Here is a 25,230-nt window from a genome sequence, read left to right as displayed (position 1 = left end):
CATGGATATTGAATTATTGACTGGCAAGTTCAGGTTTAGTTCATAGATACTAAGGAGATGTTGAATGATTTTGAAGTTGAGGAGTGCTAGAAATTCAGCAGAGATTATGGAAAGTCAGTCTAGCAAAAATACATGTAATGAAAAGGCAGAAAAGGAAAATGGAGTCAGAGAAATATTGGGTCATTGGAAAAGTCATGACACATTTTCGCATAGAAAAACAGAAAAATATATCATGACTTTCCCGATAACCTAATAATTTAAGAGGTCGTATAACCCAGGACAAAGATATTAAGGTCCTATAATAAGTTGGTAGGACTTAACTTTAAATAGTTTTCAGTTGGACCAGCTGGTGATATGGTGGTTGAGGTGGCTAGATCCCACATGGCCTACCTCTTGGTTTAAGTCCTGCACCCAGCAGTTTAAAAAGCATGCTGGGGCACATGTGCATGTGTACCTACAATCTTGAATGGAGGAAGAGATGGAGTAGAAGGGACTGAGGTGCAACTATGCCCCATGGGGCATAGTCCTCATCTCTCTCTCCTTGACATAAAATAAGCTTTGATAATGAAGAGAAGGAGATAGATGCGGGGAAAAAAATCATAGTTAAGGAAATGATGTTTTGTATTTAGTCACTATGATGATGAAGGGATTCCTAACAAAGTACCAGTCATAGCTAGCCCTTGGGGGGAAGAGAGCGAGAGAGATCACTTGAACTGGACCCGTTGTTTATAGACCATTATGTTAAGATGCCACCATCATCTTTTTGGGTCCTAATGATGTCCCTTCCTAACCTGGCCCAGCTGTAAAAATGACTTTCTCTATTAGATGTTTTTAAGTAAGATTGGGATTTTTTTCCAAAATAGCTACCATATAGACTGCCAATCATATTCCAAGCATTAGCATGCCTCATTTTTGATCTTCATCACAACTTGGAGAGGCAAATATTGCTATAACTTTATATAAGTATACATAAGTATACATAAATAAAAACAGGATTTAAGAATCGGCAGAGCTAGCATTCTAATTCATTAACCTGTGATTTTCTGTATTTTGTATGGCTTTCTGGTGAACCTTAAGAAGAACAGAGACAAAATAAAAATAAAAAATTTAATAAATATATAAGGAAGCAGAGCAATAAAGTCCACACATGGATGACTTTCATAATCAGATTTTTCTACTCTAAATTAGTTTTCTCCTGTCACAAATTAGCTTGGCTGCTAAAGCTTGTAAGAACCTACCTATTCTCCTTAGTGTAATTCTGTCTAGATCACTGACTCTCACAATACATTATTTTTCATCTTTGAGCATTTTTTCTTTTCTTTTCTTTTTTCTTCTTCAAATTGCCAGAGGGTATGTGTGTTCACAAGAAGGAAACAGAGAGGGAGAAGGAGAAAGCAATCCCCGGTGAGATGTGATCACACTGCAATCCCTTTTCCTCCAATTCTCCATCCTATCAGCATTTGGGGCACACATGGATATGTGCCTGTTGTGTTTTTCAAGCCTCTTAAAAAGTTAGCTAGGTGGAATCTGGCTCCCTCAATCATTAGGCCACAGGCCACAGGCCAGCCCTGAGCATTTTTCCTTCTTGCTAACATGTAATCGGAAATGTGAGGTATTTTGTGCTAACATGTAATAGGAATATGAGACATTCTTGTATATGAGATATTATATGTATCTCATATTATATTTACTCATATCTAAAATGTATGAGATATTAAGTATATGAGAAATTCTTGGATAAAACCAGTAAAACCTCTCAGATACCTTCTTTTATCTTTAATGGCTAAGACTAATAAAATCAAATGGAAGTGAAAACATGAGAAAACTTACCTGAGAGAAACAGAAAAGAGATACTGACAGGCGAATAGGAGGCTGACTTGCCTGAGAATCATGGTAGTGAGACTCATTCTGGAGCAGCCTTATTCTGGTCTTTTCTATTCAAGGCGTTGCTAATGTTCCACCGAGTTAGAATCATGAGTTCTGAGGCTGAGATGGGTCAATGGCATGGTATGTTCAAGGGGGGAATCTACCCTGTTTTCTGAATAATTTGGAACACAGCACTGTTATTATCATAGGAATCCATGCAGGGATGTGACTACCCATGGTCTTTACTCTCTAGTAGAATGACTAGGACAAACTTTGTAGATCAAAAGTAAGTTTTCTAATTAAGTTGGCCTGTCTAATTGACAGCCTTTGGGTTCCCAAGAAGATAATCATCTGTGCAGCTTCTTTCTTTTCCACTAGGCCTCACTCCCTTGATTGCTGACAGTGTTCCTTTAAAATGCAATGTTTCTGCAAGTTTACAGACTTCAGGACTCCACAGCTTTATCGACCATCTGTCACTTTCACACAAATACATTTGCCCTTTCTTTCTGATTTTAATTATTCCAGTTTATAAAGTTCTTTGCTATTCATAAGTCTTTCATTGTTCAATCAATCAACCACCAAATGCTTAATGAAGTTCCTAATGTGTGGCTACTACAGTGCTGGGCACCTGTCAGGGCTGTGCAAAGATCCCGTCTTGCTTCCCCATGTTGGGCTGCACTTGCACAATGCTTTTGCTTCCTTTTGAATGTGCCTTTTATTTCACCTAATACCTGATTAGTACGTGAAATTTACTATCTTGTTTCAACTTTGGACAAGTTGTGCTTAAAGAGTTACAAGAAATTAAGATAAAATTTTAGCAATTTGGAAAGGAAGGCAACATACTATTGAAAATGAACTTCACAGATCAGTGCTATTATTTTAAATGCTTTTTATCACCAAAGGGCTGTTATTATTGAAAAATATATTTAGTATTTTTTTTAGTTGCTTTTACTTTTATGATGAATTGTTTGTACATATTTTTGTTGTCTGCTAAGTTGGGGATGTAACTGATTCACCAAATTCTTTTTTTGCATGTTTCTCACAAGAAAGAAATCACACAAAAATAACTGTAACTTAAAAATCCTGAGCCCTGCAATTCAATTGAGGGGAAAGCATTATTTGAAACGAACAAAAATAATTTCTCATCTTTCATCTTCTTAAGTGTTCAAACCCAAAGAAAACCTCCTAAAACCAGAAACCATTTTTCTATTGACTTGTCATCTCAGTAGCTATCAATTTAGGATCTTGTTATTATAAGAAACTTTACTATTAAAAAACTGATAATAGGGGATATGGAAGTTAAGATGCTAGACTCCCACATAGTTGACTGCAGTTGAAGTCCCAGACCTGGTGGCTTGTTTCTCACTTTCTCTCTCTCTCCCTCTCTCTCACATTCTCTCTCTGGCTGGCTCTGGTGAGCACATACACCCTATAGCAAAACTTAAAAAATAAATAAAATAAAAAATAATTTAATATGACAATGTTTAAAACTATCTTAAGGAAGAACTTCAAAGTGGTGGTGTATACAGAATGATAATAATCTTTAGCCATAAAACAGACTTCAGTAGAGGGAGCAAAAATAAAGAATCCAATATCTTTAACAGTGCGATGGATTAAAATCCTCTGTATTCTGGGAGGTGGTCCTCAATACTTGGCTTGCATTATTACTTTCAAAAGTGGAAAAACAGTGACATATCCTAATGCCAAATTCAAATTCTCCAGGGACATATGGACTTCCACGAAAGCAACACCTTTTCTAATCACTTGATGGTATCTTTGCTGCTTATATCCTGTGCAACAAACCATAGGAAACTAATGGTATTTTAAATGGAAAACAACAGTTCATTAGGATTGGTTAATAGGTTCTTGGCAAAATTTCAACTTAATGTGTATGCAAGTATATCTGTGTGTGTTCAGCAAGGCCTGCCCCAAGCTTTCTAATGGTGTCACTCAGTACTATAAATTTACTTTGACAGCTAGTAAACACATAAATGTGTCCTGGGAGCAGGGAGTGTGGAGCCAGTAGCAATTTCCAAAAAAGGCAAGGTAAATAGAGCCAGGCACATATGAACATGGCAAACATTTAACTTTTCTGCTTCTCTTATTTTTAATAGAATAATAGTAAAATAGCAAAACATTTTGCAAAATCTTCATTTCTTAACACTCTTAATTCATAGACCCTGGTTAGGAACTTAAGATTATAAACGAAGTAATAAAAATATACACTTTTAGAGGAAATAACCAAGGGGCATGCAATAGTTCAAAGATAGTAGCTTTCTGGATCTGTTAGATTGATTTTTCTGTTGGCTACACCTGAGTTTGTAGAAGATTCATATAATAAGTGAACAACCATCTAATTTAATGCAACCAACCATAGGAAACTGCAATAGCAGATGTTTTTATATTTCATTGTTTGCTGAGAAAGCTTGACCTTACTAAGCAGATTGCTAAGCATTGTTTTATGGTGTATGCATAAGACTGCCATGTGCATGAGCAATGGCTAGAGGTGTTCATTCCTTAGAGAGTACTGTAGCTTTCTGTTCTCTTTCAGGCAGCCAGAATAATACAGCCCACCCCAGAGAATGGTTTTTCTCAATCCTTACCAAAATGCATTTGAGGGAGAAATCAGGATTTAATGTCAATGATAGAAGTAGCTTAAGCTTTGAGAATTTTGAAGTAGAGAAAATGGAAAGAAGGCTTTACTGCTTTTTGTTTGCTTATTTATTTTTAATTAGAGGCAGCAAAAAAAAATATGCATGAGTGCTGGTTCTATTAAGTCTGAGTCTACAGTAGAAAGCAGCTGCAGGTAGTAGAAAGAACAGACCTAGAGTTAATGTCTAGTCTTAGGTTACAATTTGGCCATTTATTTATTGAGTTGTTTTGCAGAAAGTCACAAGAGTCCTCTGAATCAGTTTCCTTGCCGTAAAATGGAACAAAGCCTCCTTCAGACACTCAAGGTGTTAGACAACTTCCAAGGATTCGCAAAGATTCTTAACATATACAGCTAGCTCCAAACTCCAAACTGTTTCTGACTTTCCCATTTCTGTTACTGTCATGAACATTTCCCCCAGTCAAACCATCTCTAATCACTACTGTTGTATGTGGTACCATTTGGTTCAAGATAATGCTTATTTACCTAAAGAAATAAACAAACTTAAGCTTACTAAGGTTTTTTCTTTTTTCTTTTTTAAGTTTATTTATTATTTCCATGAACAAGACAGACACACAGAGAGAGAAACAGAGCCACAACACCCCCAACAGGGTCTTGATGCCCCAATCCACCCTGAAGTTCAGCCAACCCTAGATCATGGGCATACCAGTATCTAGTATACTCAGGAAGTTGCTGGTTACAAAGCCAGAACTTTCCATCTGGGTCAGCCTTGCAGAGCATCATGTTTTATTGCTGTACCACACCATCCAGCCCCTAAGTTTTTTATCTACACCAATATCTTGAGATGAAAACAAAGCTACCATGTCATGAGACGATTGAATTTTCATGTGTTTGTTGCACATATATGCACTAAAGGCCTCCTAAGTGTGAGACACTGCTGTGCACTCTGAGAATTTGGATGAGGATGTAAATTAGAGTCCCCTTTGGCCCTTAAGCTTGCAATCTAGTGAAAGTTTCAGATGTATTCATCCCTAATCCAATACAAAACATATCTTGTGGAAGAACTACTAGGTCACTTTAACCTTGGAAACATCAACTTACATCAATGTTCACTCCAGGAAAGGCACTTGCTTTTCCACACATGCTGTTTGAATTTTATGGCACATCATTCTGGGAAAAAAAAAATTCCAGACTTTAAAAAAAAAGATTTTTGTTGGAGGGCATGTGCATTCACGGGAATGATACATATAGAGAGACAGAAAGTGAGAAATCATTGGGACCAGCAGTTAGCATAATGGCTATGTTGCTGGACTCCCACATAGTCGACCGCGGTTTGCATCTCAGCCCTGGAGGCTAATAAAACTCATTCCGGGCGCATGTGTGTGCATGCCCAAGATCCTGAGAGGAGAATGGAGGAGAAGGGATTGCAGTGTGGCCATCCCCCCTGGGGGGTGATTTCTCGCTTTCTGTCTCTCTCTATCTGTCTGGCGAGCACACTCACCCTATAGCAAAAACCTTTCCAAAAAAATAAAAAAGAAAGTGAGAAATCACCACCCCACTCTCTACAGGGGAGATGGCCATGCTGCAGTTACTTCTCCACTCTCCTCTTGGGATTTTGAGCATGTATGTACATGTGGCCAGCATGAGTTTCAAGTCACTGGGTCCAGGACTCGAACCACAGTTGGCTATATGGGAGTCCAGTACCTTAACCACTACAGCACATACTGGCCCAAATCCAGTCTTTTAAAGCACACATGCATGTGTACACATATACACCCATACACATCCACATTCTCTTTCACCAAATATTTCTTGAGTTTGGTAATCTTATTGGCCATCTGAGGGACAGATTACAGGTATGACTATATTATACAATCACAGCCTTCTCCTGGTATCCATCTTCTTTTTATGTAAATGGCAGTCCATGACAATCTTTGATATATTCTCCATACCTCAAATGCTTTGCCAAAGTACTTTTTTTTTTTTTTTTTTCTGAACAAAGTACAGTGTTCTTCTAAAGAGGATTTCTGGTGAATGAAATTTTCACCTTCCTATCCCCTCAGAGTTTATGAATTATGCGGTTTGTGTAACAAAGGCTCTTTCCACCTACATGTTTCTTTTCTCCCTATTATGTTTTGATCCCCTTTAGAAAAGCAGCAAGGGGCTAATTATACGTATAAAATGAATAACCAGCAATTGGCTCTTCAAGAGCTCTATGCAAAATGGCGATCTTAATGAAAGAAGAGGAAAGCCTTTGTAAATTTCTCAGACCACTAGGGTATCATTGAGTATGATTCTGAAACAGTGTCTCTATGCATTCAGCAAAATAAACCATAGCACACCACAGTGCAGTGGGTCATTGGCAGTCCCTTTCTGTCGAAAGAAAAATTAAAATGAGATTAACTGCACTGTTATCCATTCTTATTCTTATTATTCTTTTTTTGCACACATGGCTTATAGCCTACATCAAAATCTCCAACCAGTTAGTATCCTTCTCTACATAAAAATGCAGCAATTCCTTTTCTTCCTCCTCAAGTTTAGTATTCAGTCCAAATGAGTTATCTTACAGATGATGGTGGTATTATATAGTACCTGCATCGTCACTATATTGGCTGTGGATGTTACATTCTACCTATACTAATTAAGGAGATAAAAAATAATGTTATGATACATAGGATTTATTTTTTACTAACAGTATGTGGTTGCTATTTTTCAAGTTATTTTATGGTAAATAATTGTTTCATTTTGAAAGGGAAATAATTGAAATGGACCATACTGTGTTTTAAAGTAGTCCTGTGAGAAAAATAAAAACAATTTCTCCCTCTGAAATATTAAAGTTGTATTCAAGTCTAAAGAGATCCTTTTTTTGATGTCTAAATGCTGTTTTAGTTTTGTGATATCTAAATTTATTCTATAGACTTTATCAAGTATGTTTCATAACATGGAAGTATCAGGAAAGAAACTTGCAAGGCCTTGTTTTTTGTTTTTGTTGTATAGATTTGCTATAGGGCTCATGTGTGTACCAGAGAGAGACGGAGAGAGAAGGAAAGTAAGAAAGCATGCCCCAGGGGGAATGGCCATGACACACTCCTACTCTTTCATTTCTTCCTCCTTCTGGGATTTTGGACATGCACACATATGCACCTGGTGTGTTTTTGTTTTTTATATTCCCGAGCTACTGGGACAAGGACTCAGACTGTACAGTTAGCCCTTTGGGATCCAGCTGACCTACCCACCATTCCACTGTCTGACCTGGCCTTATTTTCTCGAGTGAAGACCTTCAACTATGGGCCATAAATGTTTTCACTTGACAGAGAGTAATACATGAAAATAAAGCACAAGAATGAAAATTTAAGCCTTTGGTATGCAAAAGTCATTTATAAATCAGTGTCTACAATTATTGAGGTATCATTATTACTAAGAAAACAAAGTATTCAGTTTATCAGCAAAAGCGTATTTACTTTCAGTAAATGAATAAAGTTGTACATACCCCAATAATCTGAAAATCTATAGGCTCTACTGAAAGCACTCAAAACCTAAGCTTAGGAACTTAGAATGAAAAATTAGTTGAGGCCAAGATTTGTGTTTCTACGGAAAGCAGGAAATTGAATCTTGCTTTTTAAGAAATAAATAAGCTGTTTTTTAATTGACGTTCTTAGACAACTTTTTAAAAAATAATGATTTATAGGGACCAGCAGTTAGTGTAATGGCTGTGTTGCTGGACTCCCATGTAGTCGACCGCGGTTCTCATCCCGGACCCAGTGGCTTAAAACTCACACCAGGCGCATGTGCGTGCATGCCCAAGATCCCGAGAGGAGAATGGAGGAGAAGGAATTGCGGCATGGCCATCCCCCCTGGGGGGATGCTTTCTGTCTCTCTGTCTCTTTCTGTCTGTCTGGTGAGCGCATGCGCCCTATAGCAAAAACCTCTAAACAAAAACAAACAAAAAAATTTTAAAATCATTTATTTAGTTTTTTGTATCTTTATTATTTTTTCTATTTTCTTGTGTGTTTTATTTGTTGTTGTTGTTGTTGCTGTTTTTCCAGTTACCTGATGTGTGCTATCAGGTTGTCTATTTCCCACCTTTCCATTTTTTTCTTATGTGCACTAATTGATAGAAGCTTCCCTCTTATAACTGCCTTTACTATATCCCACAGATTATGGAAACTCATGCATACATTATAGTTGGTTTCAATGAATCTTTTATTTCAGTCTTAATTTCTTCAGTGGTTGTGAAGTCATTCAGGAGTAGGTTGTTTAGTTTTCATATGTTTATGTATTTTCATGGTTGGAGGAGGTGCTGGATATAATTTCTTTGCCTGTGAATTTGTAAAGCTTTGTTGGGTCCTATCATGTGGTCAGTCTTTGAAAATATTCTGTGTGAAAATGAGAAAAATTTAGGTTTTGTTGTGTGAAAAGTTTATAGATATCTGTCAAATACATTTCATTTATGGCATCTTTTATATCCTGTATCACTTTGCTTATTTTTTGTCTAAATGATCAAAAGAGATAGTGTGGTGTTGAGATCTCCAATGATTAGTGTGTTGCAGTCTATCTCTTCCTTTAGATCCAGCAGCCTTCCTTTCACATATTTGGGTGCTTCCAAGTAGGGTACATAGATATTTATAAGTGGTATATCTTCTTGGCTAATTAGCCCTTTTGACTATTTAGAACCCTTCTTTGTCTCTTACAGTTTTTGCCTTAGAATCTTTTTGTCTGATATCAGTATTGCAACTCCAGCCTTGTTTTTTTAATTTCCATTCACATGGAATATCTCTTCCCAGCCTTTCACTTTTAGTACATGCATGTCTTTATCCATAAGATATGTTTCTTGTAGGCAGTAAATGGAGAGTTTCTGTTTTTTTATCCATTGAGCCAGTCTGTGTATTTTGATTGGAGAATTTAATCCATTTTCATTTAGTATTATTATCAATATTTGCTGATTCATTCCTGTCATTTTGTTAGCCATTTTTTTCTGTTGTTTTTTGTTCTCTTATTTCTGTCTCTTTTAGTTTCCCTTTAGTACTTCTTGAAGAGCTGATCTAGTATTGGTGAATTCTTTCAGTGTTTGTCTGCGAATGATTTTTTTCATTCTTTTCATTTGAAGGATAATCTTGCAGGGTATAGTATTCTTGGTTGAGATTGTTTTTCTTTCAGTATTTTGAAGATGTCTTCCCGTTCTTTTCTTGCCTGCATTGTTTTGGTTGAGAGGTCTGATATTAGTCTTAAAAGTATAATCTTTGGGGATCAGCAGTTAGCGTAATGGCTATGTCACTGGACTCCCATGTAGTCGACTATGGTTCGAGTCCCAGACCGGTGGCTTAAACTCACGCTGGGCACATGTGCGTGTATACCCAAGATCCCGAGAGGAGAATAGAGAAGGGATTGCGGTGTGGCCATTCCCCCTGGGGGATGATTTCTCGCTTTCTGTCTTTTTGTCTTTGTCTTTCTGGTGAGCACACACACCCTGTAGCAAAAACCCCTCCAAAAAAAAAAAGTCTAATCTTTGTAAGTGACTTGATGTTTCTCTCTTGCCATCTTGGAATCTTGTCTTTTTTTTAGATTTTTACTATTCTCACTATGATGTGCCATGGAGTATCTTCTTCTGTTGATTGTATTTTTTCTTTTTTTGTATTTCTTGGGTCTGGATGCAAGAATGTTTCTCTAGATTTGGGAAGTTTTCTGTAAGTATTTAATAAAATAGATTTTCTATGTCCCTGTCCAATTCTTCACCTTCTGGAATACATATTATTTGGATATTTGGGTGTTTGATAATGTATTTCCTGCATGTTGTCTTCATTTAAAAAATTATATTTTCATTATTTTGGGGGGTTGTATCTAAGTCAAAAGTTTTGTCTTCTAGTTGAGAGATCCTGTCTTCTGCATGGTTCAGTCTGCTATTAATACTTTTGAGGGAGGTCATGATTTCCTGTATTACTATCTTTATTTCTAGAATTCCTGATTGGTTCTTTTTTAGGATATGGTGTCATTGGGGTTGAAGTGTTTCCTTGTTTTCTCATATTTCTTGTCCTTCTGTGCTGTATTCTAGTCTTCTGATGGATTATACGCTGCTTGCTACATGTTTGGTGTCAATTCTGTTGTGTCAGGGGAAAGAAAAGCTCTACTTCGCAGATGTGTTTTTGATAGAGTGCCTTGTTTTCCAGTCAGAGAAGTGTGCATATAGCTGGCTTTAAGTGTTGATTTGTTTTTTAGTCTCTTGAGAACAAGTGCACCTGGGGCTGAGCTGCAGGGTTTACACTGGAGCAGTTGGAAGACAGTGGCAGGTCCCAAAGCAGTCTCTTGCCTCAATTTTTCTCACTGGCTGCTGCTGCTCCCACTCCACAAAGCAGGGTAATAGCGGTGAAGGGAGGTCAAGATTTATTTAATTAATTTTATTTATTACTATTACTATGTTTAAATTTGCTACAGGGAACATACACTCACCAGAGAGAAACAGTGAGAGAGGGGGAGAAAGCAAGCTACCAGGTCCAGGACTCAAACCACAGTTGGTTATGTGGATGTCCAGCACCTCAAACAACCAGCTACTTCCCAACAACTTACTTTTTTTTTTTTTTTTTTTTTGGAGAGGTTTGTGTTATAAGGGCACATGTGCTCACCAGAAAAAGGGAGACAAAGACAAAAAGCAAGAAATTCCCCCCAGGAGAGATGACCACACCACAATCACTTTTTCTCCATTCTCCTTTCGGGATCTTGGGCATGCACGTACATGCGTCCAGCGTGAGTTTAAGCCTCTGGGTCCAGGACTCTAACCATGGTCAACCACATGGGAGTCCAGCGACATAGCCATTACACCAACTGCTGCTCCCTCAACAACTTACTTTTAATGTATTTATCAATAGAGTTGGGTTTAAAGTCATCTTGCTAGTAATTTTTATTCATCACATCTAATCTGTGTTCTTTTTTTCTGTTCTTTTCTTTTCAAGTGAGAGTTTTTAATTTTTTTCCATTTTATCTCCAATGATTTCATAACTATTTTTTTTTTCTTAGTGGTTGTTTTAATCTGTTCAGGCTGTTACAACCACCTCTGTAAGTGGGTGGCTTATAAACAATGGAAGTTTATTTCTCAGTTCTAGAGGCTGGGATGTCCAAGACCAAGTATTGGCAGATTCAGTGTCTGGTGAGAGCCTGCTTCCAGGTTCATAGACTGACTTTTCACTATGTCCTCATATAGTAGAAACTGAAAGGGTCTTTCTCAGGCCTCTCTTATAATGGCACTGATTCCATTCATAAAGGCTCTGCCACCATGAGTAATTATTTTCCAAGGTCTCACTTTCCAATATTGCCTTGGGAGTTAGGATTACAACACATGAATCTTGGGGAAACTCAGATCATAGTAATGGTCATTATAGGGTTCACAATACGTACATCATTAACTTACTGTAGTCTCCCTTCAAATAATATGCCAATTCATGTATAGTAGAGAGTCTTACTGCAGTGTACTTCCATTATCCTTCTTTAATTGTTGGTGTAATTATTGTTGCACATGTAAATTCCACTTGTGTTATAAACCCCACAATGTACTGTTACTATTTTTGCTTTAAACAATCTATTTTCATTTAAAGAGATTACAAGTAAAAACATTGTTTTTATATTTGCTGTTTCTATTGCTCTTCGGTCCCTTGTATAGATCTGATTTTCTATCTGGTATTCTTCTTCGTTTGCTTGGAGAACTACCTTGAACATTAATATACAGATCTGACAATGAATTCTCCTGCCTTTTGTTGTGCTGAAAAAAGCCTTGATTTCATCTTCATTTTTGGGAGATTTTTTTCTGGATATAAAATCTTATGTTAACAGTGCTTTTTATTCCCCCCCTGCAGCACTTTAAAGATGTCACTCATTGTCTTAGATCTCTGATGAGAAGTCGACTGTCATTATTCTTTCTTCCTTTGTACATACTAGGGATCTTCATAAAGTTCACAGGAAATGTATATTATGAAAAACTATGCATGGATTTCAATTTTATTTACACCAAAATAAACTTATACATTAATTCCATTTTCCCACAAACCTTTTCGAGTCCCTTTATGTATGTCTTTCTCTGGCTACTTTTAGAATTTTCTATTTTGCTATTTTTTCATCAATTTGATTTTGATATTTCTCATGTGGTTTTCTTTATGTTCATTTTGCTTGTGGTTTGTTGAGATTCTTGATCTTGTCGGTTTAACAGCTTTTCTCAGATTTGGAAACATTATATTCATTATTTCTTCAAATATTTTTCTGCCCCTTTGCCTCTTTTAGGGACTCTAATTATTTATGTATTAGATCACTTGGTATTCTGATAGTCTTAATATTTTGCCCATAAGTTTTAGTCCTCTTTCAAATTCTAGTCCTTATGTCCTCACCCAGTAAAACCACCAAACTATGTCTTGATCCCCCCTTAGCTGTACCTTGAACATAGCTCTCAGTTCTGAGATAAGTAGAAGCTCATCTGGCCTGTTTCATTTTCTTGGAGATAACAGTTCTGTTCTTTGGAAATTGTTGTTTTCTAGTTACTTCAAGCAGCCCCAGGGGGATGGTCACACCACAATTCCTTCTCCTCTATCTCTCCTTCTTTCAGGATTTTGGGCATGTATGAACATGCCCTCAGTGTGTTTCTTAACCTGAGGATTCAGGACTCCAACTGCATGGTTGACCATGTGGGATTCAGACTCTTTAACCAACATGTCATGAGGTGGCCATCCTGCTTTATTTTTAATCAATTCATAAAATTCTTTACCTGATCTTTTAAAATAACTGTTTTTTTTTTTTTTCAAAATACAAATTAGAATGATCTTATATGCAAATGTATTGCATTAGAGATAAAATTCTAAATTCTTTTGGCTTAGAGAGCCTGCAGGACCCAGCCCCCCTGTCTTTTCTTTGTAGGTGCATCATTAACTATTCGATTCACCCAAATCCTTCAGTGATAGTGGCTAAATCCTTTTAATCCTCAGCTCTACCATGCATGCACTTGTATCTGCCTGGAATGTGTCAGCTTCTTAGGTATGTCTTGTTCATCTTTTACACACAAGCTTGAATGCCACTTAGAGTGATCTTTTTTCCCTGTCCCTTCATCACCCACATATGAAACAAAGTTAGGTGTCCTTGTTCTATTCTGTCACAGCATCCTGTAGTTTTCCATCTCAAGCATTGAACACAATTCATAGTTATGTTTTTTTACTTGTGTGACTATTTTTAATGGCTATCTACCTTGTAGACTGTAAGCTTCTAAAGGGCAGAAATTGTGTCTATTTTGTGTATTCCTAGGCTCTGGTAGATAGACATTCAACAAATACTTGTTGACCTAGTGCTTCATAAGTGGAGTAATTGTGAATTCTACACACTGCAGTGCATGGAATAAGGAGCTAGCACTGTTCCTAGGAAAATTTATAACTCATTTTTTTATGGTAAGAGAGAATTTTGCTATAGGGCATGTGCACTCACCACTGAGACAGAGAGATAGAGAGAGGGAAAATGAGAAATCACTCCCTGGGGGGATGGCCATGCCACAATTTCTTCTCTTCCATTCTCCTCTCTGGATTTTGGGCATGCACGCACCCATGCCTGGTATGAGCTTCAAGCCAATGGGTCTGGGACTCGAACCACAGTCAACTATATGGGAGTCCAGCGATGTAACCTTTATACCACCTGTTAGGCCCAGGAAAATATACACTTTTAAGAAGACACTTAATTGTCAAAAATTCTCTATTTTTAGTGACACAAGAAGACAAGTATGAGGGTAAATGCAAAAGGAAATGTCACTATTGGAGTTTTGTGCTTATCACTATTAGTTCCTAGCATCTGTTTTTAATAAAAAGTATAACACAGAAGAGGTGCAATCTCTGCACCTTAAAAATAACTATCACTTTAAGTTATTATATGACATTCTAATTGTAGAATTTGGAAAACTCAGAAACATTTTCTTCATGTCTTTTATTGCCTTTTTTTCATCTTCAGTGTGGACTAAGATTCTAGGCTTGGCTTTCTGCCCTTCTCATTGGAACTCTTTCTTTAGCATTCTTTCCCTTGACCATACTTTCTCTTTCAAATGTATATTTTTAGTCTTGATGTTTCCTCTGGCCTCCAGATCCATGTATCCAATGAGAACATGGCACATGACACCTTCATTTAGAGACCTGACCCATGTCCAGAAACACATTCATTGATGTGATGGTCTTCTAAACTCTTTCCATGGCTGTGGTTTGCTCTCTTTGGCTTTCCTAGTTGTCCTATCCAGGGACACAGACATCGTGAACTCCTCTTTCCCCTTCCCCATCACTGTGGTCAAATTCTGTCACTTTTGCCAACTAAATACCATGTGTATCAATCTATTTCTATATTATTGGCATTTTCTTATTCCAGTCTATAGTCATTTATCACCTACACTTCCCTGACTGGTCTCTTTTGCATCATTTTTCTTTCCCTTCCCATCATTCTTGATACTATAGCCAGACTAATCTTTGAAAAATACATTTTTTTCCTGCTTAGAATGTTTTAATACCCCCCCTGCACTGATATCACAGTAAAGATAAAAATTCTAGTCTACAAGGTCCCACATGAAGTCTTTTTCCTATTGTTCCTGCTTTCTCTCATACCACTCTTTTATTTGCTGTTTTTGATTTTTTCCATTTATGATAGACTTTATCAGATCCTCTAAAGTATACACTTCCCATGTACTGTTTTCTCTGTTTTGAATACTCATTTTGTTAACCTGAAGACTGTTTAATTCTTGCCTATCCTTCAACACTTAGCACAAGGCTTCCTTGACTCATGTAAAACTTTCTTGTTTTATACTTCTACAGCTTTTCCTACCTCTCTTTTCTGGCATCTTAATGAATCTATAATCAATAATATTGGGTCATCAGAAAAGTCATGACATATTTTTGCTTAGAAAAACGTAGAAAAATACATCATGACTTTTCTGACTACCCAATATTTAATTGTGTATTAGTTGGTTATGTCCACCTAAGTTCTGTGAGTGTAGGATCCATTTTATTCCTTTTTAACTTTGGTGCCAAGCACAGTGTTTTGAGTAAAGGAGGCACTAAATAAATATTTGCGGGTTGGAAGAAGCTTTAAGATGTTTGTTAGCACATCTCTGCCTTCACAAGAAGAAGAAACAATAATAATTTTTTTAAAAAGTCCAAGATGCTATAACCAATTCAGACCTGATCTTGACCAAGTCAGTGGTCAGTGAGAGTGTGATTTAGGAAAGAAGAGTGGAGATCAAGGACAATTAGGCGATGCATGGACATTTCAAGCATAGGGTGTTTTTGTCAACTCCACAAGTTAGGTTAAAATCTAGGAGGGCAAGAGAATAATGAATTAAGACATAGCTCTAAAAGAAAAGAAGCTCATAGGAAAAAAGGTGAATAATTAGCACCCCATTTTGATTGCTGTACTGTATTCAAGCTATGAAAAAAGGGCTACATTAGAAATTGAAGACACCAAGGCAATAAACAGAAAGGTAAGACTAACCACATGTGGTAGAAAGCTAAATAGAATATAGCTTTTAGTTTGTGTAGGATTACTTGGATTCTGTTCATCTTTAGCTATATTCCTTTTGGGCATCGAGTAACAGTGTTCTCAGAATTACCAGGATTTTTTTTTTTTTTCTAAAGGGCTGCTGGGTTTGGTTAACATTAGTCCAAAAATCTTGCTGGAGTGAAACTTATGGCTGGCTGACTGATCTGTTGTGGTTTATTATGTGGAGGTTAAGATAGGCAGAAACTGTCCCAAATACCATATCTAGCAAGTTAAGTGTTTATAATCAGGATAAGAATGTTGTAGGCACTAAAAATGTTATACTCCACTTAGTCAACAGGTATTTGAGCAACTCGTGTATTAGGTACTAGTAATTTGATGGAATTCTAGACAGACATAGATGTAAGATCAATAAAAATTGATATGGAATTTTATAAAAATTATAATAGTCTAAGCTCACAAATTAGTTTTATTTATAAGAAGCATATCAACAAAAGCTGTCCTGAGCTGGACCTGTTGTCTGTTCAATATTTATAGAGGTGAACAGTGACTTATAAGCGATGTACAAGAAGACAGAATAACACACTTAAAATATGCATGTTCATGATGTGCTAAGTATCTGAATTGTTAATATGCATAAGGGTACTAGAGGAGAAATTTTGGAAAGGTATATTCTATTCATGATCTGCCTGATGGAGACTTTTATTTTAAGGGCAGGAAACACATTTCACTCCCAAGTGCCAACTTTGATTTAATAGAGTATAGCTGCCTGGTCTGCTGTATCAAGAAAGATTCTGAGGCTGTTTCCAGTCTCCAGGTGTGGAGTGATATGGTTATAATCTTTGAAATGGGCCTCAGACATAGTTATGGAAGCACTTGGTCGCAAATTGGTCTTCCTTGTTCTATGCGGTAATGAAGCTTACCTCTCCTCCTCATTGAAATCCTCTGTTTCTTTTATTTATTTATGTAACAGGCATTTATTAGATGCTAGAAGTGCCTAGTACTGTGTTATACCGTGGAGCTACAAAGATAAAAAGACACAGTCCTTACATATAAAGAACTTCCAGTCAAGCAAGTAAAACAGAATGACAATGCTATTGTGTTTTAAGAAAAAGAACACCATGTCTCTATGTGTGAACAGTATTATGAAGTGCTACTTAGTTTCTTTCTTTCTTTTTTCCTCATTAAATCTCCCCGAGTAAAATCATCCTCAACCCTTTTAGAATTAAAAGTGAAAACTTGTGAAATTCATAAATCATGATGAATTGTCACTCAACAGAGAACACTGCTATCCAAGAAATTTGTATTTTAGCACATGTTGTAAACCCCAAAGGCAAAAAGAAAGTAACAACAAAAATAGATCATTGCAGTGTGACAATTGTTCAAAAACATTTCAGAAAAAAGCTCTGGTAAAAGTGTACCTGTGCATATATAATGATAACCCTTTGTTTGTCTTTATTTACTCTTTCTCCCACTTTCCTTCCTTTCTGGGGCATCAGAATTCTCTTATTTTTTACTGAGGATCCTGGTTTTGTTCTCTTTGTATGTGGCAATCAGACTCTGTTATGGGTCAATGACTGTGAAAGAAAGAAGCCCCCACAGTCCCCTTTTGTGGCTGTTTAATCCTTTCCCATCTCCACTGTATCAGACATGGCAGCTCATGCTCATTCAGCTTGCACGCATTTTCTTCTCTTTGCCCACTACCTGGACTGACGTATGGCTGTTGTTTTGCTTTTGACCTTTACACGGGAAACATAATTAGACATTCTCCAAAGGCAGATGAATACATGTGAAGCGATCTTTAGACTAACCTTCAGATTTCTCTTGAAGGTTGGGGAATTGACTAGTAGCTCAGCACCAGACAAATTTGCATAGCCTACATCACAGGCCATATATAGGTCTTCCTGCACTTGAGACCCTCTTCTACTTCTGCTCTCTAAATATGTATAAAGCAGAATATTAGACTGAGAAAGGATGGCCGAATGCTATTTATTTATCTAACCTGCTCTCCATTCCCATGGATCTGGATAAAACTCAGACATTGACTATACTTCTGGCATTGAAAAATGGAATATATCATTATGCCAGTAGTCTAATTTGAAATCCTGAAGCTGCTAACTTACATCCTCTATACTGTGATCATCACACTTACTCACCCCCACACTGCTATGTCTTATTATGGTGCCACCTCCACACACTGTCAATACCTCAAAAGGCATGATAAAATTCTAATTGTCACCAGACTGCACACAATTCAAGGCTAAAAACAGGGTCTTGTCATTTCTTTGTGTCCCTAGTGCTATACCGTTAGCACAAGAGCAGGCACTCAAGAAATTCTGATTGAGTGAATAAAAACAATTACTATTTTCACTTAACATGGCAAGTAAATGTAACAAGCACCATTTCTACAAACCCTCTCCCCCAAAGACAGTGCAAAATTATGCCAATTTTTCAAAATTTGTTAAGAACCATTTTCAAGCTTGTAATTCTATATGTAGCTGTTAGATTCAGTCATCTGTCCAATTTCTACCCTTTCTCACCTCCTCTGACACACATCATAATGGTGTATTTCAGGGGCTAATATGAAAAGTGAGTGCTCCTTTTCTCATTCAAAAGGACAGTGCTGATTCTGGACCAAGGAGGTGAACTCCTAGAGGCATGAGTTTATTTAAGATGGCATTGCTTGAGATGATATCACATAGGTCTTCTACATTTTGTGAACTTTTGGTCTGTTATTGGGCACAGAGCGATGAGAGTATCATTTTAAAAATCACAAATGAAAAGAGGAATAATATGTGCTGGAAAACATAGCATGACTTGCTTTATAAATAGACATGGCAGTAAGTCAATTGCATGAAGCATTTAGAGATAGCACAATTACTGACAAATCTTTCCTTTTATTTATGGCCCTTGTCTGCTATCGACAGTCTGGTTGTCAAAATTTCTGCGGGAAATTGTGCTTTATGTGTCTCTTCTTTTGGACAGCTTTTAAAATGTAGTTAATGGAAAGATGGGTAAATTATCCAATTTTATTCTGAAATGCATAGCATATTATATTAATTTATTCTAAATTGTTAAAGACATCTGATAAAAGGATTTAAAAGTGGGACATATATCTGACTATCTGGGAAACGATGAGGTAATTGAGAAAACATTGAAAGGGAGAAGCAGGTGAAAAGTGTGAGTTGAGGAATTTTGGAAAATATGTCTGTTGTATATGCATGACTGTTGTATATGTGTGGTGGAGGATGTTTATCGTCATGCCAAAATCTCCCAGGCAGTCAAGTGGATAAGCTTTGAAACAGCCTTGGGTCAAAGCTGCCTGGGAGGACAATTCTTAGAGGGGTGGTGGGAGACTCCTGCCCAAAACACATCCCAATGACCATCTATTGTCGTATTTTTTAAATAATTATTTTATTTTATTTATTCATTCCTTTATTTTAATTTGACCAGACACACAGAGAGAGAGAGAGAGAAAGAGAGAGAGGAGAGAGAGCCATTAGGTTTGGGACTCGACCCATGGTCAGCCATGTGGGAATGTCCAGCGCCTTAACCACCTCGGTACCTACTGGTCCCCCATGTAGTATGTTTTTACAGGAGATACCATTGGGTATATTTGAGGTACACACTATTTGCTTCATAGCTCAGGCCATTTCCTGAAATATCAGTAATTTTTAAAAAATATTTTTAAAAGTTTACAAAGCAGTTTATTATTTTAAAGAGTTTATTTATTTCATGAGCAAGCAAAAAAAGAGCATTTGACAGCACTTTCAACAGGGTCCTGATGCTGTGATCCATCCCTAGCCCTTAGCCATCCCCAGATCATGGCCAAGGGTATGCGCAGCATACCCACAGATGTCTCTGGACTTGCACTGGGAACCTTTCCATATGGGATTGCCACACAGTGTCACACTGTACTGCTGTGCTCCTGTCTGGCCCTCATATCAATAATTTTAAAAGGCAATCACTTAAGAATTATTTTAAATAATGAATAACTTAAATAGCTTTGTGTTGTTTTCATTAATTCAAATAAAATGTCTTCATTACCTGCTCTGTGCTAACACTGTTACGATAGGACCCCAAAGAAATAGTGAGACACTGTTTTCTCTTCTGCATCATTCACCTCGTATTTTCACCCACCTATTTTATTTCCATGTGGTCCCATCTTTTGGAGTTTCTGTGTTCTATAAGGAAAGACATTAATATTCATCAAGTACCTATTAAATGACAGATACTGTAAGCATTATAAATGTCATTTCATTTACCCCTTGCAACAACCCTATGATAGAGCTCTGTCTCATTTTACAGATGAGAAAACAAAATTCTTGCCCCAAGGTCCCATTGAAAATGAGAGGTAGCACTGGGCCAGGTCTCCCTGATTCTTCTGTGGCTATGCAGAAAGCAGAACTTAGCTCATCTGTCTAAAGATTTTTTTTAGTCTATAAGTTATCAAACCCTTTTACATTTCATAAAACCATACACTATTTCTAATTATTCAAATACTGCATTCAACTTCCTCTTCTCTGAAAACCATTTTGTAGTTTCATTATTTTGTAGACTTTTGTCATCTTTGTCATCCTTTTCCTCTCTGGGGAAGTGCTGGTTTACAGGGACTACATTTCTGGCCCCTTCTCTGTTGCCCTTCTCTGGGCTTTCTCTAATGGCACTGTATTTCTTTAAATTGTGTCTAGTAGAACTGCAAAAAAGAGTACTAATGCTTTGAATTCTAATTTTGTTTCTTGAACCTGACCAGGATTCCTAGAGTACTGTTACCTTTTTGGACTGAGTTGCATTTCGTTTTTTAGGAGGACATCGAAGCCTTCAGGTGATAGCAGTCTCTGGTCCATCTCAGACCTCAGTGCTAGAGCATGTATTTTTTGCAAGGGCATCTGTCTGTGTGGGGATCAATCAGGGCCTTTTCTAAGACAGTCAAATGTGTCCATTTGCCCTCCCCCTTCTGCTTCTCACTCAGTTCCTTGCCCAGTGTCCTCCAGCCACACTGGCCTTGTTCCAGATCCTTGTAGCTGCCAACTCCTTCCTATCATCGGCTCTCTGCCATGCTGTGCCCTTTGCTGAGCTTGTCAATCATCATGCTGGCTCTTGTTCATGCTTTAAATTTCAGATTCAAGGATGTCCACAACCTTGTATTTCTGCACAGTACCTATTTGCAAGTAAGTAATAATTGTTTTGCAAACCTGCTTAAGATCTAGGCATCACAAACAATGCCATGAGGACAGCGATCTCCTTGGTCATCTATATAGTCCCAGTGCCCAGCTTAGTATTTGATACTCAGTAGGAGATTAATAAATGCTTGGTAAATAACTGTATAAACTAAGAAAGGAGGGAAATAATAAACCTGTGGACATTGGTTTTATTCACATCCTGGTTCCAGTTCTTGCCCTAAATAAGGAGATTATAACTAGTCTCTTTCTCAGATGATGTAGGTTTAGCATTAAATCTGTCCTGTGCTTATGGTCTACAGGGCTCTGTAGTAGGAGTCCATGAGGAGAGGGAATGTGGAAGCTGGGATAGAGTGGGAAAAGAATCCAGGCACAGAAGCTCACTACTGCAGCTGCCTGGTCCACTGCAGTATAGAGTTCATGCCAAGATCAGACACAGTTTGGGTAGGTAACAGCAACAAATGAGGGTACTATTTGGCAGGCAGGGCATAGCAGTGGCAGTTCTAGCCATGGCAAGATGCTAGAAATTCAGATAGATGGCAGCATCATGGCTCTAGCCATTCTCTATACTGACAAGCATATCCAAAGCAGGGAGTTGGAATTCTGAGAACAGGATCCAGTTTTTGAGGCTGGCAGAAGTGAGGCAAGACTTTAGGGCCAAAGTCAAGCAGGTGGGCTCAGCAAAGGGAAATGGAGCCCCAGGCAAAGCATGTAAGGCAGAAGCCTGGATTTTCACCTTTAGGGGCCCAGCACAGTGGTCAGATCGAACAGCTGACAGTAACGGGAAGCTAGAGCAATTCAAAGGTTAAATGAGCGCTGGGACTCTTCCCTGGCACCCAAAACCCAACAGGTGGACAGAAGTTAGGGGCAAATTAAAAAGTGCACAGCCTTGGGTTTTAATTTCTGAATAGTCTACCTACGCGTTATGAATTATGAGTATCAAAAAATAGGAAGGACCACACATTTCTACTTCAAAACATAATTTTCTTTAATGAAAATAATTGTTACTAGTATAGAAGCAGTCTTGTGTCCATTGCAGAAATTTAGAAAATATAAAGGTGTCTAATCTCAGCAACCTGGAAAGCCCAGGTCCAATTTCTAGGCAAAATGGTGTGCACCTATAGTCCAAGAACTTAGAATGCTGAGGCAAAGGATCACGAGAGAGCAATACCCTATCTATTAAAAAAAATGAAGCAAAATCAAACTAAATAAAACAGCATATTTCAATCACACACAAATAGAATTTTTACTGTATTCTCCTCCAGATCTATATTTTTTATTAGAATGAGATTTTGCTTTACATATTTCTTGGTATGTGTTTTTTCCTATTAACATTTTTCACCTTTGTGGTCTAGCAAATATTGATTTTATCTAATATTCACTCTGTATTTAGATTTTCCCAATTGTCCCAAAAGTGTATTTACAGCATTCTGTCCTAACCTGGATCTAATCTGGGGCCAGAACTTATACTTCGTGGCTATGTGCTTTAAGTCTCTTCTGATTAGCATAGTCTCTTTCTTCCCGACACTGACCTGTTGTCCTGCAGAATATCTCACTTATGGATTTGTCTGGCTCCTTTCTAGCAGTATCATTTAGTTTGGTTCTTTTCTCTTCTCTTCTCTTCTCTTCTCTTCTCTTCTCTTCTCTTCTCTTCTCTTCTCTTCTCTTCTCTTCTCTTCTTTTCTTTTCTTTTCTTTTCTTTTCTTTCCAAAGCCAGAAAGTATATGTTTGTGCATGAGGGTAGAGGGAGGAAGTATTCCTACCATGGGACCTGGTCATGCCATAATCTTTTTTTACCCCAATTCTCTATCCTATCAATACTCTAGACATGGGTACACACCTGGCTTGTTTTTTAAGCCAACAGGCCTAGAACTTGAACTCTGGTTGGCTGTAGGACCTGGCTGAATGTCTGGGGTTGGAATACAGATAGTCTGTGTACTCGCTATTGTGTTACATCAGGAGAAACAGTATCTGGATGACCCACTACTAGTGATTCTAAGCTTGAATACATGATTTGGGTCCTGGATTTTTAAAATAGGATTCTAGACTTACATAGTTGGGACATGACTCTCACACGAATTTCCATCACAATTCCATTCATTGCAACTCCACCTCTGTCTCCATTGCGACTCCCAGTCCTCATTCCTCTAGCCACCTTTCAAGCATGAAAGACAAGAAAGAATAAAGGGACAGTATTAAAACTGGAAAGTGGAGTCTGCTAGCTCCCTCTCTAGATGTAAGCAGGATGCATATCCAGAGATTTACCTCTCTCTACATTCCAGGCTCCAAGCTATTGTCGAGCACAAAATAACTTTGGTGTTGATGACTACACACACCACAAGGTAATATGCATAAGATAAGAATGTTCTCACAGCTTTTGGAAAAGATATAAGCTTATCCAGAAAGCTGAATCAACCCTCCTATAAATTCATTACACCAAAAAAATGAACTTTTGCTTTTTATTTGTTCTGAAAAATCTGAGAAGCAGTCAAAAGTATATTGGATGATGTTTGGCCTGAGAGATAGGAGATCAGTTACCTAGGCCCCACTTTCTTGCATTTTGCTTTTTAACCACTGAGTCTGTACAACCCTGGTCAAGTACTTTTAATACTCTCTGTCTTAGTTCCCTCATCTGTAAAATGGGGATAGAACTGTTGATAGTGTATGGTTCTTGTGAGGATTTAACTACATCTGTGAAGCATCTTCTCTACAGTAAGATGCTCCCAGTTCTCTTCTTTGTTATTGGAGTGGGCCTAACCCCCACAGGTGGAATTTACTAGTATAAGTAACTGGGAAAGCTGGGGAATATTGGAGTTCCAGGCAGAAGTGACCATTATTGTAATCTGAGCTAGCCTTTGATCAGAAATACATGATACCAGGCTAGCCCATTGGGTGGTGGTTAATGTGGCTGGATCCCACATGGCCAACCACATGGCTCTGGTCTCAGAACCAATAGTTTGAAAAAACACTGTATGTGTATGTGTGGTGTGTGGTATGTGGTGTGTGTGTGTGTCTGTGCCTAAAATCCTGAGAGGATATTAGAGAAGAAGGGATTGTGGCATCCACTCTCTTGGGAGAGGGGGTCCTTTCACACCTTCTCTCTCGCTCTTGCACTCACTTTCTCTCTATCTCCCTATGGTGGGTATATGACCCCTGTGGCAAATTAAGGAAAGAAAAAAAGTATGTGGTGCCAAAACTGTTGTAACATGTGACTTTCAGTATAACCATAAGACTCATATTTTGTTATTTTTAAAATAGATTTGGGATGGGATCAGCAGATGGCATAGTGGTTGTGTCAATGGACTCTCACATGCTCAAATGCAGTTCAAATCCCAAACCTTGAAAATCATGCCAGGCACATGTACATGTGTGCCCAAAATCCCAGGAGGAGAATGAAGGAGAAGGAATTGTGGCATGGCCATCCACACTGTGGAGAGGCAGTGATTTCTCACTTAGCCTCTCACTGTTTCTCTCTGGAGAGTGCATGCATCCTGTGGCAAATACTTTTAAAAAGTAGATTTAGGATATTACAGGCAAGTTCATCATTTAGAACCCAGAAACAGAAACAAAGCAGTTAATAGTAGATCTTGACTTTTTATTCTACTTCTCAGGCACCAAGCCTTGCACATACATGCCATTCTAACAAAATCTCAGAAAGATGACCATTTTTATGACATTTTGGACACTTTATTTGGCTTTTAAAATGGAAATTATGCCTCCTTTATGTCTCTAATAATATGTGCCAACCTAATGAAAGTGTGCCAGCATTGCTAGCTTTTGTTTTGTTTTTTAATTTTTTTAAATACACGATAGGGCATGTGTTCTTGCTGGAGAGGCACAAAGGGAGAGAACAAGAAAGAAAGAGAAGGAAAGCAAGAAAGTACTCCCCACAGACACACCCCAGGGAGATGGCTACTCTACAAGCATTTCTCCTCCATTCTTCTTTCAGGATTTTGGGCATACACATACATGCACCCAGAGTTGGGATGCTGGGTTCAGTACTCAAAGCAGTCAGCCATGTGAAATCCGGCTGCCTTCACCACCATGTCACTAGCTGGCCCCATTTTGTTTTTAAGATGGGATCTC

At 37.8% G+C, this 25,230-nt stretch overlaps 1 protein-coding gene across 6 annotated transcripts in view; it reads left to right on the top strand.

Annotated features, from left to right (window-relative positions):
* SLC44A5 (solute carrier family 44 member 5) overlaps nucleotides 1-25,230 on the top strand; it is a 372,817-nt gene that overhangs the window by 181,108 nt on the left and 166,479 nt on the right. Inside the window, exon 1 of one of the 6 annotated variants that reach the window (XM_027770866.1) lies at nucleotides 23,431-23,486. The exons of the other annotated variants lie outside the window; for them this stretch is intronic. The gene's annotated coding sequence lies outside the window, so the exon portion shown is untranslated. Of the gene's footprint in view, nucleotides 1-23,430; nucleotides 23,487-25,230 lie in introns of those variants that run through there. 6 annotated transcript variants of the gene reach the window in all.

Source organism: Tupaia chinensis, unplaced genomic scaffold (assembly GCF_000334495.1).
Source record: "Tupaia chinensis unplaced genomic scaffold, TupChi_1.0 Scaffold000164_1, whole genome shotgun sequence".
Lineage (NCBI taxonomy): Eukaryota > Metazoa > Chordata > Mammalia > Scandentia > Tupaiidae > Tupaia > Tupaia belangeri.
The sequence above is the reverse complement of the archived record's forward strand: the minus strand, read 5'-3'. Positions and strand labels throughout refer to the sequence as shown.